Below are 14830 nucleotides of genomic sequence, written 5' to 3' on the forward strand. Positions count from 1 at the left end.
TTTTTAAATATATCATACTATTTTTGATTTATAAATTTAACAATTTCTTCTTTATTAATTTTTCTCCGGAAATTTCAATAATATTATCTTATAATTTTTATATCATATCATAAACTAGCAACTTTAAGCTTCAATTTAACACACATATCATATCATGATTCTTAAAAATACAGTTGATATGATTTTTTTAAAATATCATACTATTTTTGATTTATAAATTTAACAATTTCTTCTTTATTAATTTTTCTCCGGAAATTTCAATAATATTATCTTATAATTTTTATATCATATCATAAACTAGCAACTTTAAGCTTCAATTTAACACACATCATATCATATCATGATTCTTAAAAATACAGTTGATATGATTTTTTAAAAATATCATACTATTTTTGATTTATAAATTTAACAATTTCTTCTTTATTAATTTTTCTCCGGAAATTTCAATAATATTATCTTATAATTTTTATATCATAACATAAACTAGCAACTTTAAGCTTCAATTTAACACACATATCATATCATGATTCTTAAAAATACAGTTGATATGATTTTTTTAAAATATCATACTATTTTTGATTTATAAATTTAACAATTTCTTCTTTATTAATTTTTCTCCGGAAATTTCAATAATATTATCTTATAATTTTTATATCATATCATAAACTAGCAACTTTAAGCTTCAATTTAACACACATATCATATCATGATTCTTAAAAATACAGTTGATATGATTTTTTAAAAATATCATACTATTTTTGATTTATAAATTTAACAATTTCTTCTTTATTAATTTTTCTCCGGAAATTTCAATAATATTATCTTATAATTTTTATATCATATCATAAACTAGCAACTTTAAGCTTCAATTTAACACACATATCGTATCATGATTCTTAAAAATACAGTTGATATGATTTTTTAAAAATATCATACTATTTTTGATTTATAAATTTAACAATTTCTTCTTTATTAATTTTTCTCCGGAAATTTCAATAATATTATCTTATAATTTTTATATCATATCATAAACTAGCAACTTTAAGCTTCAATTTAACACACATATCATATCATGATTCTTAAAAATACAGTTGATATGATTTTTTAAAAATATCATACTATTTTTGATTTATAAATTTAACAATTTCTTCTTTATTAATTTTTCTCCGGAAATTTCAATAATATTATCTTATAATTTTTATATCATATCATAAACTAGCAACTTTAAGCTTCAATTTAACACACATATCATATCATGATTCTTAAAAATACAGTTGATATGATTTTTTTAAAATATCATACTATTTTTGATTTATAAATTTAACAATTTCTTCTTTATTAATTTTTCTCCGGAAATTTCAATAATATTATCTTATAATTTTTATATCATATCATAAACTAGCAACTTTAAGCTTCAATTTAACACACATATCATATCATGATTCTTAAAAATACAGTTGATATGATTTTTTAAAAATATCATACTATTTTTGATTTATAAATTTAACAATTTCTTCTTTATTAATTTTTCTCCGGAAATTTCAATAATATTATCTTATAATTTTTATATCATATCATAAACTAGCAACTTTAAGCTTCAATTTAACACACATATCATATCATGATTCTTAAAAATACAGTTGATATGATTTTTTAAAAATATCATACTATTTTTGATTTATAAATTTAACAATTTCTTCTTTATTAATTTTTCTCCGGAAATTTCAATAATATTATCTTATAATTTTTATATCATATCATAAACTAGCAACTTTAAGCTTCAATTTAACACACATATCATATCATGATTCTTAAAAATACAGTTGATATGATTTTTTAAAAATATCATACTATTTTTGATTTATAAATTTAACAATTTCTTCTTTATTAATTTTTCTCCGGAAATTTCAATAATATTATCTTATAATTTTTATATCATATCATAAACTAGCAACTTTAAGCTTCAATTTAACACACATATCATATCATGATTCTTAAAAATACAGTTGATATGATTTTTTTAAAATATCATACTATTTTTGATTTATAAATTTAACAATTTCTTCTTTATTAATTTTTCTCCGGAAATTTCAATAATATTATCTTATAATTTTTATATCATATCATAAACTAGCAACTTTAAGCTTCAATTTAACACACATATCATATCATGATTCTTAAAAATACAGTTGATATGATTTTTTAAAAATATCATACTATTTTTGATTTATAAATTTAATAATTTCTTCTTTATTAATTTTTCTCCGGAAATTTCAATAATATTATCTTATAATTTTTATATCATATCATAAACTAGCAACTTTAAGCTTCAATTTAACACACACATCATATCATGATTCTTAAAAATACAGTTGATATGATTTTTTTCAAAATATCGTACTATTGTTGATTTATAAATTTGACAATTTTTCTTTATTAACTTTTTTCTTGAAATTTCAATAATATTATCTTATAGTTTTAATATCACATCATAAAGTAAAATCTCTAAGCTTCAATTTAACATATATATCATATCACGATTCTTAGGAATGTAGTCGATATGATTTTATGTACGTTTCGTATTATTTTTGATTTGTAAATTTGGCACATTTTTTTTTCATCATCTTTTTTCTAGAAATTTCAATAATATTATCTTATAGTTTTTATATCATATCATAAACTAGCAACTTTAAGCTTCAATTTAACACATATATCATATCATGATTCTTAAAAATACAGTTGATATGATTTTTTTTAAAATATCATACTATTTTTGATTTATAAATTTGACAACTTTTTCTTTATTAACTTTTTTCTTGAAATTTCAATAATATTATCTCATAGTTTTTATATCACATCATAAAGTAGAATCTCTAAGCTTCAATTTAACATGTATATCATACCATGATTATTAAAAATATTGTCAATATGATATTTTGAAAATTCCGCATTATTTTTGATTTATAAATTTGCCGATTTTTCCCTGAAAATTTCAATAATATTATGTTATAGTTTTTATATCTTATTATAAACTAGCAATTTTAAGCTTCAATTTAAAACACATATCATATCATGATTCTTAAAAATACAGTCGATATGATTTTTTAAAAATGTCGTACTATTTTTGATTTATAAATTTAACAATTTTTTCTTTATTAATTTTTTTCAGGAAATTTCAATAATATCATCTTATAGTTTTTATACCTTATCATAAACTAGAATCTTTAAGCTACAATGTAAGATATACAGCATATCATGATCCTTAAAAATACAGCCGATATGATTTTTTCAAAATACTGTATTATTGTTGATTTATAAATTTGACAATTTTTCTTTATTAATTTTTTTCTGGAAATTTCAATAATATTATCTTATAGTTTTTATACCTTATCATAAACTAGAATCTTTAAGCTACAATGTAAGATATACAGCATATCATAATTCTTAAAAATACAGCCGATATGATTTTTCAAAATATCGGCATATTGTTAATTTATAAATTTGAAAATTTTTTTTTTATTAATTCTTTTTTGGAAATTTCAATAATATTATCTTATTGTTTTTAAATCATATTATAAACTAGCAATTTTAAGCTTCAATTTAAAACACATATCATATCATGATTCTTAAAAATACAGTCGATATGATTTTTTTAAAATATCGTACTATTTTTGATTTATAAATTTAACAATATCTTCTTTATTAATTTTTCTCTGAAAATTTTAATAATAATGTTATCTTATAGTTTTTATATCATATCATAAACTAGAATCATCAAGCTTCAATTTAACACACATATCATATCATGATGCTTAAGAATACAGTCGATATGATTTTTTGATTGTTTTGTATAATTTTTGATTTATAAATTTGACAATTTTTTCTTTACTAACTTTTTTCTTGAAATTTCAATAATATTATCTTATAGTTTTAATATCACATCATAAAGTAAAATCTCTAAGCTTCAATTTAACATATATATCATATCACGATTCTTAGGAATGTAGTCGATATGATTTTATGTAAGTTTCGTATTATTTTTGATTTGTAAATTTGGCACTTTTTTCTTTCATCACCTTTTTTTTGGAAATTTCAATAATATTATCTTATAGTTTTTATATCATATCATAAACTAGCAAGTTTAAGCTTCAATTTAACACACATATCATATCATGATTCTTAAAAATACAGTTGATATGATTTTTTTCAAAATATCATACTATTTTTGATTTATAAATTTGACAACTTTTTCTTTATTAACTTTTTTCTTGAAATTTCAATAATATTATCTCATAGTTTTTATATCACATCATAAAGTAGAATCTCTAAGCTTCAATTTAACATGTATATCATACCATGATTATTAAAAATATTGTCAATATGATATTTTGAAAATTCCGCATTATTTTTGATTTATAAATTTGCCGATTTTTCCCTGAAAATTTCAATAATATTATGTTATAGTTTTTATATCTTATTATAAACTAGCAATTTTAAGCTTCAATTTAAAACACATATCATATCATGATTCTTAAAAATACAGTCGATATGATTTTTTAAAAATGTCGTACTATTTTTGATTTATAAATTTAACAATTTTTTCTTTATTAATTTTTTTCAGGAAATTTCAATAATATCATCTTATAGTTTTTATACCTTATCATAAACTAGAATCTTTAAGCTACAATGTAAGATATACAGCATATCATGATCCTTAAAAATACAGCCGATATGATTTTTTCAAAATACTGTATTATTGTTGATTTATAAATTTGACAATTTTTCTTTATTAATTTTTTTCTGGAAATTTCAATAATATTATCTTATAGTTTTTATACCTTATCATAAACTAGAATCTTTAAGCTACAATGTAAGATATACAGCATATCATAATTCTTAAAAATACAGCCGATATGATTTTTCAAAATATCGGCATATTGTTAATTTATAAATTTGAAAATTTTTTTTTTATTAATTCTTTTTTGGAAATTTCAATAATATTATCTTATTGTTTTTAAATCATATTATAAACTAGCAATTTTAAGCTTCAATTTAAAACACATATCATATCATGATTCTTAAAAATACAGTCGATATGATTTTTTTAAAATATCGTACTATTTTTGATTTATAAATTTAACAATATCTTCTTTATTAATTTTTCTCTGAAAATTTTAATAATAATGTTATCTTATAGTTTTTATATCATATCATAAACTAGAATCATCAAGCTTCAATTTAACACACATATCATATCATGATGCTTAAGAATACAGTCGATATGATTTTTTGATTGTTTTGTATAATTTTTGATTTATAAATTTGACAATTTTTTCTTTACTAACTTTTTTCTTGAAATTTCAATAATATTATCTTATAGTTTTAATATCACATCATAAAGTAAAATCTCTAAGCTTCAATTTAACATATATATCATATCACGATTCTTAGGAATGTAGTCGATATGATTTTATGTAAGTTTCGTATTATTTTTGATTTGTAAATTTGGCACTTTTTTCTTTCATCACCTTTTTTTTGGAAATTTCAATAATATTATCTTATAGTTTTTATATCATATCATAAACTAGCAAGTTTAAGCTTCAATTTAACACACATATCATATCATGATTCTTAAAAATACAGTTGATATGATTTTTTTCAAAATATCATACTATTTTTGATTTATAAATTTGACAACTTTTTCTTTATTAACTTTTTTCTTGAAATTTCAATAATATTATCTCATAGTTTTTATATCACATCATAAAGTAGAATCTCTAAGCTTCAATTTAACATGTATATCATACCATGATTATTAAAAATATTGTCAATATGATATTTTGAAAATTCCGCATTATTTTTGATTTATAAATTTGCCGATTTTTCCCTGAAAATTTCAATAATATTATGTTATAGTTTTTATATCTTATTATAAACTAGCAATTTTAAGCTTCAATTTAAAACACATATCATATCATGATTCTTAAAAATACAGTCGATATGATTTTTTAAAAATATCATACTATTTTTGATTTATAAATTTAACAATTTCTTCTTTATTAATTTTTCTCCGGAAATTTCAATAATATTATCTTATAATTTTTATATCATATCATAAACTAGCAACTTTAAGCTTCAATTTAACACACATATCATATAATGATTCTTAAAAATACAGTTGATATGATTTTTTTCAAAATATCGTACTATTGTTGATTTATAAATTTGACAATTTTTCTTTATTAACTTTTTTCTTGAAATTTCAATAATATTATCTTATAGTTTTAATATCACATCATAAAGTAAAATCTCTAAGCTTCAATTTAACATATATATCATATCACGATTCTTAGGAATGTAGTCGATATGATTTTATGTACGTTTCGTATTATTTTTGATTTGTAAATTTGGCACTTTTTTCTTTCATCATCTTTTTTCTGGAAATTTCAATAATATTATCTTATAGTTTTTATATCATATCATAAACTAGCAACTTTAAGCTTCAATTTAACACATATATCATATCATGATTCTTAAAAATACAGTTGATATGATTTTTTTTAAAATATCAATAATATTATCTCATAGTTTTTATATCACATCATAAAGTAGAATCTCTAAGCTTCAATTTAACATGTATATCATACCATGATTATTAAAAATATTGTCAATATGATATTTTGAAAATTCCGCATTATTTTTGATTTATAAATTTGCCGATTTTTCCCTGAAAATTTCAACAATATTATGTTATAGTTTTTATATCTTATTATAAACTAGCAATTTTAAGCTTCAATTTAAAACACATATCATATCATGATTCTTAAAAATACAGTCGATATGATTTTTTAAAAATATCATACTATTTTTGATTTATAAATTTAACAATTTTTTCTTTATTAATTTTTTTCTGGAAATTTCAATAATATTATCTTATAGTTTTTATACCTTATCATAAACTAGAATCTTTAAGCTACAATGTAAGATATACAGCATATTATGATCCTTAAAAATACAGCCGATATGATTTTTTTTTAAATATCGTATTATTTATTGTTGATTTATAAATTTGACAATTTTTTCTTTATTAATTCTATTCTGAAAATTTTAATAATATTATCTTATAGTTTTTATATCACATCATAAAGTAGAATCTCTAAGCTTCAATTTAACATATATACCATATCACGATTCTTAAGAATACAGTCGATATGATTTTTTGAATAGTTCATATAATTTTTGATTTATAAATTTGACAATTTTTTTTTATTGATTTTTTTCTTGAAATTTCAATAATATTATCTAATAGTTTTTATATCACATCATAAAGCAGAATCTCTAAGCTTCAATTTAACATATATATCATATCACGATTCTTAGAAATGTAGTCGATATAATGTTTTGAAAGTTTCGTATTATATTTGATTTATAAATTTGACAATTTTTCTTTATTAATTTTTTTTCTGGAAATTTCAATAATATTATCTTATAGTTTTTACACCTTATCATAAACTAGAATCTTTAAGCTACAATGTAAGATATACAGCATATCATGATAATTAAAAATACAGCCGATATGATTTTTTCAAAATATCGTATTATTGTTGATTTATAAATTTGACAATTTTTCTTTATTAATTTTTTTTCTGGAAATTTCAATAATATTATCTTATAGTTTTTACACCTTATCATAAACTAGAATCTTTAAGCTACAATGTAAAATATACAGCATATCATGATAATTAAAAATACAGCCGATATAATTTTTTCAAAATATCGTATTATTGTTGATTTATAAATTTGACAATTTTTCTTTATTAATTTTTTTCTGGAAATTTCAATAATATTATGTTATAGTTTTTATATCATATTATAAACTAGCAACTTTAAGCTTCAATTTAAAACAGATATCATATCATGATTCTTAAAAATACAGTCGATGTGATTTTTTTAAAATATCGTACTATTTTTGATTTATAAATTTAACAATTTCTTCTTTATTAATTTTTCTCTGGAAATTTTAATAATATTATCTTATAGTTTTTACACCTTATCATAAACTAAAATCTTTAAGCTACGATGTAAGATATACAGCATATCATGATCCTTAAAAATACAGCCGATATGATTTTTTAAAAATATCGTACTATTTTTGATTTATAAATTTAACAATTTTTTCTTTATTAATCTTTTTCAAGAAATTTCAATAATATTATCTTATAGTTTTTATACCTTATCATAAACTAGATGATTTTTTAAAACTTTCATATTATTTTTGATTTGCAAATTTGGCATTTTTTTTCTATCATCTTTTTTCTGGAAGTTTCAATAATATCTTATAGTTTCTATATTATATCATAAACTAGCAACTTTAAGCTTCAATTTAAAACACATATCATATCATGATTCTTAAAAATACAGTCGATATGATTTTTTAAAAATATCGTACTATTTTTGATTTATAAATTTAACAATTTCTTCTTTATTAATTTTTCTTTGGAAATTTTAATAATATTATCTTATAGTTTTTACACCTTATCATAAACTAGAATCTTTAAGCTACGATGTAAGATATACAGCATATCATGATCCTTAAAAATACAGCCGATATGATTTTTTAAAAATATCGTACTATTTTTGATTTATAAATTTAACAATTTTTTCTTTATTAATCTTTTTCAGGAAATTTCAATAATATTATCTTATAGTTTTTATACCTTATCATAAACTAGAATCTTTAAGCTACAATGTAAGATATACAGCATATCATGATCCTTAAAAATACAGCCGATATGATTTTTTTTAAATATCGTATTATTTATTGTTGATTTATAAATTTGACCATTTTTTCTTTATTAATTCTTCTCTGAAAATTTTAATAATATTATCTTATAGTTTTTATATCATATCATAAACTAGAATCATCAAGCTTCAATTTAACACACATATCATATCATGATGCTTAAGAATACAGTCGATATGATTTTTTGATTGTTTTGTATAATTTTTGATTTATAAATTTGACAATTTTTTCTTTATTAACTTTTTTCTTGAAATTTCAATAACATTATTTCATAGTTTTTATATCACATCATAAAGTAGAATCTCTAAGCTTCAATTTAACATATATGTTATATCACGATTCTTAGGAATGTGGTAAGTATGATTTTTCGAAAGTTTCATATTATTTTTGATTTGTAAATTTGGCACTTTTTTCTTTCATTTTTTTTTCTGGAAATTTCAATAATATCAGCTTATAATTTTTATATCATATCATAAACTAGAATCTTTAAGCTTAAATTTAACATACATATCATGCCATAATTATTAAAAGTATAGTCAATATGATATTTTGAAAATTTCGCATTATTTTTGATCTAGAAATTTCTCAATATTTCCCTGTAAATTTCAATTATATTATGTTATAGTTTTTATATCACACCATAAACTAGAATCTTTAAGCTACAATGTAAGATATACAGCATATCATGATTCTTAAAAATACAGCCGATATGATTTTTTCAAAATATCGTATTATTGTTGATTTATAAATTTGACAATTTTTTCTTTATTAATTTTTTTCTCGAAATTTCAATAATATAATCTTATAGTTTTTATATCATATCATATCATAAATTAGAATCTTTAAGCTTCAATTTAACACACATATCATGATTCTTAAGAATACAGTCAATATAATTTTTTGAATATTTCATATAATTTTTGATATAACACCATAAAGTAGAATCTCTAAGCTTCAATTTAACATATACATATGTTATATCACAATTCTTAGGAACGTTGTAGATATGATTTTTTGCAATTTCCATAATACCTTATAGTTATTGTATCATATCATAAACTAGAATCTTTAAGCTTCATTTTAACATACATATCATACCATGATTATTAAAAATATAGTCAATATGATATTTTTTTAATATTCCGCATTATTTTTGATTTATAAATTTGCCAATTTTTGTCTGTAAATTTAAGATTCCTGGAAGATGTATTGCAGAAGACTAATATCGTGGTATGATACGGTACGATCAGTAAAATACAAAACGCTATTTACGACAAATTAACCCCATTAAAGGAAGCGGGAGTCTATCGGCTATCAAGGGCATCAAGAAACATGAGAGAGATGAAAATCTAAGAATATGTAATCGCAGAGCATTACCACAAAGGAGGACACACCATAGAGTTTGACAAAACCAAAGTGCTAGCAAGAAACGGACATTACTTCCAAAGATTGGCGAGGGAATAACATGAATAGAGTAGACGGCTGGGAAGACTTCTAAAAAACTAGTGGAACTGCTCAAGCCCAACCCAAACTGCAAACTTTATATTAAATAACTGTTTTTTTTTGTATGCCCTTTAGATTACTGCGCAGACATGGTAACTTATTAGGCAATGATACAGGATTTCTTACAAATTACGAAATATTTAAACAGGTATCTGCTGACGGTTTTTTAAACGTCAAATTAAATTCAGTGTTAAGCTTATCAATATATTCGTTTGGGATGCCGTCTTCTTAACATTCGGACCAATTCTCTGGCCCTGGTCCAGATGGCAGTCCATCTTCCTTTTTGAAAAGAATTGCTACCGAACTGTCGACACCACTATTTCTTATTTTTTCAAAGTCCTTACTTAAAAGTATTTTCCCAAGCGCATGGAAAACGACTTTTGTAGTTCCAATACTTAAATCCGGCAATAGATTTCCATTTTCTCGGCTATTCCCAAGGTTTTTGAAAATATTGTTCACAATAATTTTAGCCACTCAGTACTCCCACTCTTATTACTGAACAACATAGTTTCTTTTCTGGACGATCGGTTGAATCGAACTTGGTGTCCTATGTTAACTTTATTCATTCTGCCTTAAATAAGGAAAAATGCAATTCTGCCACATCGATTACTTACATTTTTATACAAAAGCTGTCCTCTTTTAGCATTCCAGATGGCATTGTTCGCTGGATAATGTCATATCTATCGGATAGAGTCAGGCAGTCAAGTCACCTTGGGACCACATTATTTTTAAGTTACATAAATGACATATCTCCTAGTTTAAAATTTTTCAAATTCCTGCTCTTTGCCGATGATAATAATATAAAGTCTTGACTGCCTAAGGCTTCAGGAGTACCTTGACCGTCTGTATGACTAGTGTCACGTTGACAAACTTGATCTTAATTATGACAAATTTAAAAAAATAACGTTTACATGGATACGTAATATCCTATTAATTTTAATTACAACTTTAATGGCAAAGCTATTATCTCTACTGACAAAGTTAAAGATCTTTTGGCATTATACTTGATGCCAAATTAAAATATCACCTTCATATCCGAATTCATGAGTAGAAACTTCACCAATTTAACTAGCATTAAATCCCTTTATATGGCGTTTGTTAATAGTGTGTTAATCCTATGGTTCCATAGTGTGGGATCCTATGAACCCTGTCTATTGAAATCGCATCGAAGCAGTTCAACGACGCTTTGTACCCTTTTTGGCATATAAATATCATCTTCTTTTACTCGTGACAATATTACATTCCTTTTATGTACATTTAAGTAGATAAGAAATAAGAGTTCTGGATCAGAAATTAATAATCTTACCCCCCTATGACGTCACACTCCAATGTTATAAGTATAGGGAAAATAACCAATTTAAATCTGGGGGGAAAAGTAGTTAGATTTAGGTTGGTATTGGAAAGTAACTAGAATCTGGTGATTTTTCTAGGGCGGAAGTTGCTCCTGCCATGACGTCGTCGCAGGGGGAAATTTGCCATCTGGTGATGTGTGATGAAACTAAAAAGGGGGTTCACCTAATGAGCGATAGATGGCGCGCACGAAAATTTAAAATCATGTAAAATCTTGCTACTTTTTTCCCCCAGATTTAAGTTGGTCACTTTCCCTATACTTATAACATTGGAGCGTGACGTCATAGGGGGATTAACTTCTGATCTAGAACTCTCATTTCTTATCTACTCATTTAATACGAACGTTCAACCAAAACTTCAGCCATGTTTCTCTGTTTGGCCTCTTGCTGCACTCATTTAAAGGACTCTTATTGCGTAATGTTTAGCTCCGAACTACAGAGTGTTAATTAATTATCGTACCCGACGTCATCATTGCAAATATGCAACCAACATCACAATGCAATACACATCATACGCAAATCGCATATTGCAATACCAATGCTGTGATATTGGTTGCATACATATTGGCTTCAATATCATATTATACAAAAATTTTTCACTTTTTGTTACTTTTATTATTTTGCGAGTATTGATGCTATTATTACTGTTATTATTATTATTTTCTTTTGGTATTGTTATTCTTTTTTTTTTCTTTCTTATTATGTTCTTTACTGTATTGAATTGTTCTTAATGAGGATGTCATATTATGATTTATAAATTAGGCAATTTCTTCTTTAAAATTTTTTTTTCTGGAAATTTCTATAATATAATCTTATAGTACAAAGTTTATTTTTAACCGACTTTATAGACGACCTTACATTATTTATAGGAGTATTAGATTTCGCGTGGATTCCCACGGGGTTCTGTTGAACCCATTATTATTCAGTTTGTAAACCTCTCGATGTCCAAAACAATCGTAACTATGTAAACTAGTGCTTTGAAGATTGTGGTGAGGAGAAACCTGCAGGCTATTTGAGAGATTGCGAGTCATAACACCTAAAAGTCAACTCCTCAAAATTAATGTGGAAGCACTTTGTATAACCACGAGTTGTTAATCTATCTGGTTAGAATGTTAAGGTGAGGTAATGATTTCAAATAAATTATTTCACGTGCCTTGGTATTTAAAGTATCAAATCAAAACTTTTTATTGTACAATCTTCTTACTTTAGTACTGTCGAGTAAGACATTTTTAATATCATTGAATTAAAATGAATAATTGAGAATTTATATAGATTTCACTGATTCAATTTGACGTAGATTGAGCACGGGATTAAAGAGAAACAGCTTAAAGTTAAGAAATGAAACAGTTCAGTTATAAAGGAATGTTTGAAGTTATCTTGTACCAAATTATAAACTTAAAGGATGATCAGGTTATTTTATATAAAATGTTGAAAATCGTCCATTTAATTTTGTAATAAATCTTAATATATTTTTTGATCTCTTCTTTAGTTAAGTCGGTGGTTTCTTTACTAAATCTTATCTTTATAGGGCGACAATAACGGGGTGAGGATGATTTTGGATTCTGTCAGATGATTTTATTGTTCGTAGAGCAACTAAGTTGAAGGGGTACAAATGAACTCTAGAATAAGTGCTTGTATTGAGATTGTTGTGCCCCAGTGAGATTGTTGTTTACTTCTTTTAGATGCTTAAGAAGGCGCGTGGCAGTATGATCCATTAAATTTTGAATTTTTATTTCGGCACAAGTTTCGGTAACCTTGTAAGCTTTCTTATCAGGATAACATTCCTTTTTTGCTTTTTGTAGTACGCTATAGCAGGGATATATCTTTTTACTGTAACTTCTTATTACCTCGTACTGACTTCTGGAAAATCCTGCTTCAACAAAAAGTGATAAGGCTTGAGAAGTACTTAATTACATTTTCTTTTTCAATAAAAGAGTTTTTGTATTTTGTAGCTCGCTTTGGTGAACTGGTGATATTTTTAAACATCAGTGAAGCATCTCTTTTTCCACTGACTCTTAACTTCAGTAAATAATCAGTTCAATAATTAATAATATTTCAGAATTGAAATATTACTCTCAAAAATTTAAAATAAAATCTTTAATTCGTTAATCAATTTAAACATTAAAAAAGAAAAATTACAAGAAAATACTCTTCCTCACAACACCCTATTTTAGTAAATACAATTGATATCGCAACAAAACACCGTAGAAAGGAAAGAAGCTTACCTAGTTTATCACAATCCATGATATTCAGTTAAATATTTATACTTTCAAATAAAAAAAATTATATCTAATGGACGCTTATGCAAAAGGTTGAAATAATTATGCGAGTTATTTAACCAACTTTGAGATAATAAGACGGGCGATAGGGATGTTATTAAATTTATGCGTGATATGTTTTAACAGTTTAACAAACCTTTTTATTATCTTTATATTATTAAGAGTTTATTGTATACAGTAATTGTTTACAATTCTTTACATTATTCAAATATTACTTTCACTCTCTACCCTCTTCCTCCATTTCCACGCCCTCGGCTCCTCGGCCCAATCATCCCCTGACCCATCCCTTTGTCTCCTCACCCCCATCACCATTCTCATCCATCGTTTCCCCTCTCCCCCCTCTCCTAAGATCTGCCTTCGGTCCATCTCCTCCTCCCTCAACTCACTGCACCCATTCAGCATGTGTTCTAACGTTTCCCATTCCTCCCTGCACAGCCTACACCACCTCTCCTCATCGGCCATCCAGTATTTGTTGGCTCTCTCCTCGTTTCCACAACGGAACCTAGCCACCAACTTTTTCCCTTCCTCATCTCTTTCCAATAACAAGTATCTAGGCAGCCCCTCCGTAATTATGTCCCTGTATCTTTCGTTATACCTTCCCTCTTTTGTTTGTGTCCTTCTTTCCTGTCTCTGCACATCTCGGTCCCTGTCTCTCAACTCCCTCCACATCTCCCTACCCACCCTTCGTCTACTATTTATCTGCGTTACCGAGTAGCCCGCTCGTCTATAATAGTTGTCTCTGTGTCCTTTCCCATATCTGACCTTTCCCTCTCTAATTTCCCTCCAACACTCCCCCAGGATCCCGCAGCTTGGCCTCCCTTCTATTCTTTCTTCATATTTCACTGCCCTCCTGCCCGCCTCCACCCTGACCTTATCCACCTTTACCCCTTCCCTCA

The 14830-nt window shown here is 24.6% G+C and overlaps 1 long non-coding RNA gene across 1 annotated transcript; it reads right to left on the reverse strand.

The window, feature by feature from the left end:
* Positions 1-10683: 10683 nt before the first annotated feature.
* Positions 10684-11163, reverse strand: LOC139429897 (uncharacterized). The gene is made up of 2 exons (XR_011640489.1): positions 10931-11163; positions 10684-10873 (listed from the first exon to the last, which is right to left on the reverse strand). It is a non-coding gene; the product is annotated as an uncharacterized lncRNA (long non-coding RNA).
* Between the last annotated feature and the right edge of the window lie 3667 nt (positions 11164-14830).

The sequence above is a fragment of the Onthophagus taurus genome, chromosome 5, assembly GCF_036711975.1.
Source record: "Onthophagus taurus isolate NC chromosome 5, IU_Otau_3.0, whole genome shotgun sequence".
NCBI lineage: Eukaryota > Metazoa > Arthropoda > Insecta > Coleoptera > Scarabaeidae > Onthophagus > Onthophagus taurus.